The following is a 5,894-nucleotide window of genomic DNA, read 5'->3' as shown; positions in this document are numbered from 1 at the left end:
CAACATAAAACTGTAAGTTGTATATGCGAATAAAAAAATCATTAATTGTATATACAAACAAAAATGATTAAAGAAGTAAGCTAAAAGAGGTCATTCTGGTTGTGATCATGACAAATTGAAAACTATATATACTGCTTAACAAGTTAATTACTATATATTTTCACCTTGAACTATTAATCATCTTTGCGTCTCTGCGTGCTGCGGATCTAGTATATAATTAAGATCATTTCTTCAACTCGGCTTCGGTATCTTGGGATTAAGATAATAGACTTTGAACAATCGAACGTATTTGATATTGTTAGGGTTTACGGTTTGTATAGTTCGGTTAAGGTTATACAGGAAATCAAAATCCAAATTGTGAGGAAGCATAATTCTAAATCCACCCAAAGTCAAATAAGTTGGACAAAAGTCAGCTTTCCCTCTAGTAAATGTTGCTTTCTCCCTATTAATTATCCAAAATTGTTCCTTCCTTTGAGTTCAATTACCGTAACTTTTTATTTCTTCGCGGGTATATTTGACAAGAAAACTAAAATAAAACATATCTAAAAAACGTTCCTTAGAATTTTACAAATTTTATCTCGCTGGAAAGATTTTAAAGAGATCTACACAATGAGAACAAACAACAATATCAAACTTTAGAGTTTTTACGTAAAATTCGGAGGTGTTTATCCTTTTAGGAAAAAATTCCGAATATTGAATTCATAGCCATTATGCAAACCACCACAAATGATGCATAACACATTATGCGGTCATATTTTGGTTTACGCGTCAATTAATTTTCCGTTTCAAGTAATAAAATAATAAAACGATGAACTCCCTCCGTTTCAGGAAAAGTAATACTTTTACTTTTCAATTTGGCATATTTTTAGAAAATATGGGGATCACAAATTCTCTTTTACATTCCCATTGCCGAGGTGTTTCGTTTTTCTTTGGTCGGCCCTCCCTACCATGACAACGGTGTTCTAGTTTACGACAATTAATAGATCTAGAATTTGTGCAGACAATTAAAATTTAGAGCCATGATATTATCAGTTTGTAATTTTCCTGAATACATATAATAAGTGATTGTAGTGTTTCTTTTTATTTATTTACTTGAGATTACCCGTGCCATAACAACACTCGTTCCACTACTTGTATAATAACACAGTGAAGCCCGAAGGCAACCAAAATCACCTATAATATCGTGTTCTAATAATGTTTAAGAATAAAAAGAAAATGAGTATGTAACATTTATTTATCTAATTTAATTATTTCCTCTTGTGGAAAATAGTACCACTAATGTATTATCTGATTAGGTTGTATCAAACTTTTTTTTTATCAGTCCGTAATAATATCTTTAAGACTAAATTAGGTGGTATGTACATGTGTATGTCATTACCCATATATTTTTTTATATAAAAAAAATGGAGTGAGAAGGTCGACATTTTTCCTACGTAGAAGCTATTAAAACACATAATCATTCCTAAGATATTTAAACCCAAAATTTACATGATTTAATGAAACAATTCAAATTCCCAAGTGATGCAAATCAACTGAATGAATTTTGAATCCATTCATGATTTTTCATCTCATGTCTACTGTAAAATTTAAAAAGGGCGATTCAGTGATTTCAAATATCAGATTTGTGATGTGTGGTTCTAGAGAAAACATGCAAAACTCGTTATGTAACTGTGATTCTTTGCACATGTTTATCAATTGAAGGGATTGATTCATAGGAATGTAAATGATGGTTGTGATTCTTTGCATCGAACGTATTCGTATCACCTAGGAAATTTCCAAACAATTTTGTGCTTTGATTTGTTTTAATTTCATCTAGGCACACTATAAGATTTTGTTCTTTATAAATGATTGTATCTTTTACTGTTTTTTTTTATAATTTAATTTGCTTCTTGATGCATGACTTAAATAAAAACACAATTTGTTATCATGTATGTTCTCTATAATTGGATATATGGATCATAAATAAATAACTTAGTTTTTATTTAAGTAATGAAATTGAAATTTTGTGATTCTTAATTTTCAATATTTTTGGTGTTTTATTTATTTACTTGTAGATCGAGAATATAATGTAAAAATAAAATAATTAGATAATCAAAACTAATGGTTGTAAATATTTATTTCATATTTAATTTAAATTTTATTTATGATCCTCATTACGAGGGAATCTACGTAAAGTATATTCATGATGAAAAGATGTTAAAATTACCACATCTATAAAATGTCTTTGAGTAGGATGAGACTGAGATGATCGAATACAACGTTTGTCTCTCAAAATGTTATGCGTCTGTCCAAAGCTCAAAACTCAATATTGTTTTGTATTATAGATTTATTTTTAGTCAAGAAAAATTGAAACAGCTCAGGAAGTTGCATTTGTTTTTACCGAAAATTTATGCAGAACCAAAATATAAAACCTCCCTCTTTCAAGAACTCACCATCACTATTAAGTTTGTATCTTCTAGAAATATCACCGAATGCACGGTAAAGACTTGAAATTTTCTACTGGAGATTCTGGAGGGAGATATCAAACTTTCACTTTATTCTAATGTGAAAAATGCTGAATCGCCATAAAGTGTATTTTCAAAGTTTTAATAGCCTTGGGACCAAAAACAAAAAAACTATTGTTAATTATATCAAAATTAGTAATCTATCAAGTTAAAATTTAACTTATGCAAGTTTATTAACACAAAGAAATATTAAGGCCTATCGTGTTCTTTTTTCTCTATCCTTCCTAAGAAAAAAAATCCTAGCCTCCATTAATCTTTTACACAGATTTGGTCCTTTTTGGACAAGATCTTAGCAGGATTTCTTGGCTCTTCCCTTGAAAACCACATTTCTTTCGACAATTTTAATTGATATTTAATTGAATTAAACTAGTTTTATTTTGTTTTTGATGTCTTTTGACATATTTCTTCACTATTTGGAGAGAAAATCGCTATTTGGGGCAATTTTTCTCTTCGCTTTGCGGGTGATGTATTCAAACTTTGATCGTTGGTTCATGACTTGCTATTTTCGACTCAAGAACATCGACTATTCAACACAGTATTGCTTTGAATCCATATTTAATCCAAGGAATTTAGGGCATCCGAGTTCGTTTAGTTCTACAAGATTATGGGCAAAATATAGCATCTCTTATTGATGAAGAAGAAAATTAAATTAAATAGTCGGAATAGGTTCCAGATTATACCATCATCCTTTCCTATTACATTTACGAATATCGGGTATCTTCGTAGTTTATGGATCTTTCTCATCACGATTCACTTGTAAATGATATCTTCATTTGTATTAGGGTTTTGATTATCTTGTATTTTGATGTGTTTGCTATTCTTGTAAGCGATCATGTAAACCCTATCTTGATTTGAATAAATTAAAATATGTTGGTTGACGGAAAAAAAAAGGTTTAGTTGGGATGAAAGAATTTTATTATTTTTACGAAGTTATATTAATATAATGTGGATTAGTCTATAGAAGTTCTGTAATAGATAAGAAAAGACGTGATAAAAGAAGGTCAAATGAGTCATTTTATAGATTATTTTTATCACCAAGTTTTTTTAGCGTTGTTTTTAAAATTAAAGTAAAATTATTTTTTGTTACGTATAGGGTTATTTTGTAAAGGGGAAAGTTATTTCTAGCCTAAATAGTATTTTTTTGTGTAAAGAAACCCACCAATAAGATTCTATATATGAGGAACCTATAATTAGTTATAATAGTTATATGATTACTAAAATATCCTTTTAGTAGAAAAGAAACTGATTAAAAAAAAATAAAAAATAAAATATCGTTTTTCCCGAGAAAACGTGATAGAGTGTCAAATATCCGTAAAACTACTACGGCAAAAAAATCTCCCCTAAAATAGCAAATTCTAAAAGAACTCAATTACTCCCTAAAATTACGACACAAAAACTCACCATGAACGAATAAGATTTACCTTAAACAAATTCTAAAGAAAACCAAATTATCATGCACCTAAAATATTTAGGAAAATTTCAGTTTTCACCAAATGTTGAAAATTCTGATTTTCATTTTTTATTGACTTGTGAAAATTTAGGTTTTCACAATTTAGTAATTGGTGATAATTGGAATTTTTGACTTTTACTTATTACTTCCTGTGAAAATCAAAATTGTCGAGTAGTTGTGATTGTTTGATGAGATTTACAAAAATAATCCGGTTATCACTTGTAATTATATGTAAGATTGGTTAAAGTTCCTTTTTTATTAAGGTGAAAATACAGTTTATCATTGCAGATGAAAAATCAAATTTTCACTTGTATACAATTAAGTGAAAAACAAACTTTCACTTGTTTAAGCAGCCATCATTCAGCCAGTGGTATGTAGGTTATCAAGCAATGAATACGAGTCATATGACAACATACCACTGGCTGGATGAAGATATTTTACTTTTAAAGTGCTCTGGTTGCTGCAATATATCTGACGTTCTTTAATTTGCTACATGCATGTTTTTGTTTGTTAGTGTTTTCATTTTCGTGTAAATTTGTTCACGTGGTTCTGAGACACCTTGATGGCCGAGCTGATGTTTCAACCTGTAGATGGTGACTGACTACTTGATTTTATAGGTGCTCTGCTCGTTCACATGCATCACAACAGGATGTGAAGATCATGGGGTGTGTTCTCCGTTGGAGTGTTTGATTTGGAAGAGTAATGGAATTGATCGAGCTAGATGGTATTATAAATACAACTTGCTTCTACTCCATTCTCCCCACAACAACATAGCAAAACAAAACCAAATACCATGAAAATCCAGCACCCATTTCCTCTCTACTTCTCACTCTTTCTTCTCTTCTTAGCTACTACTACTATCCTAATATCACCTTCTCATGGAGCTTTAGGAAAATGCAATCCTAGTGACTACAATGCTCTTATGAATACCAAGAAGTCCCTAAAAAACCCTTACGAGTTAACTTCATGGAATCCAAATACAGATTGTTGTGAGTGGTATGAAGTCAAATGCGATCCCAAAACCAACCGTATAACCGAATTCAGCTTGGTTGGAAGCTCCTCAGTAGGTGGACTCTCTGGCCAAATTCCATCCTCAATTGGTAGCCTTTCTTACCTCGAATCTGTAGGTTTCTGGAACTATAAGCATATCATAGGATCAATCCCACTATCTATCAAAGTTAAAGCATCTCAGTTACCTAGATCTCAGCTATCCGAGTCTCTCAGGTACGATTCCTAACTTCCTCAACCAACTCACTGCTCTTACTTACCTCGGTCTATCTTCCAATCAACTCAGCGGCTCTATTCCACCTAATCTCTCAGAACTTAAGAATCTCGAAGCCATCCACCTGGATAGGAATAGACTCATGGGTCCGATTCCGGAGTCCTTTGGGAGCTTTCCTGGTCCTACTACACCTTCTCATTTGTACTTGTCCCACAATCAACTCTCAGGTCAAATTCCAAAGTCTTTAGATGCTTTGGATAGCAGCATTGACTTATCGTGGAACAGATTTGTTGGAAATGCATCCATGCTGTTTAATCCAAACCATGGTTCGACATACTATATGGACTTGTCGAGGAATCAATTTGAGTTTGATTTAACAAAGGCCAAGTTTCCAATGAGTTTGATTTGGTTGGATTTATCTCATAACAAAATCTTTGGTAGAATCCCTGAAGAAATTAAGGGTTTGGGGTTGGAAACGTTCAATGTGAGTTACAATAACTTGTATGGAAAAATACCATATGGAGGAAAAATGCAGAGTTTCCACAACACTGCTTATTTCCTTAACAAGTGCTTGTGCGGACCACCATTGATGGGCTGTAAGAAACTGAATGCATGAGTCAGTGATGTTATTGTAAGATTATTGCAACGTTATGAAATGTTTCAGTAATGTTTCAACACTTAAGGTCTATTTAGCAGCTTGGAAAGTAGAATATATAAG

At 31.7% G+C, this 5,894-nt stretch overlaps 1 pseudogene; it reads left to right on the top strand.

The window, feature by feature from the left end:
* Window positions 1-4,721: 4,721 nt before the first annotated feature.
* Window positions 4,722-5,894, top strand: LOC113299963 (annotated as a pseudogene).

The sequence above is a fragment of the Papaver somniferum genome, chromosome 7, assembly GCF_003573695.1.
Source record: "Papaver somniferum cultivar HN1 chromosome 7, ASM357369v1, whole genome shotgun sequence".
In the NCBI taxonomy this organism is placed as follows: Eukaryota; Viridiplantae; Streptophyta; class Magnoliopsida; order Ranunculales; family Papaveraceae; genus Papaver; species Papaver somniferum.
The sequence above is the reverse complement of the archived record's forward strand: the minus strand, read 5'-3'. Positions and strand labels throughout refer to the sequence as shown.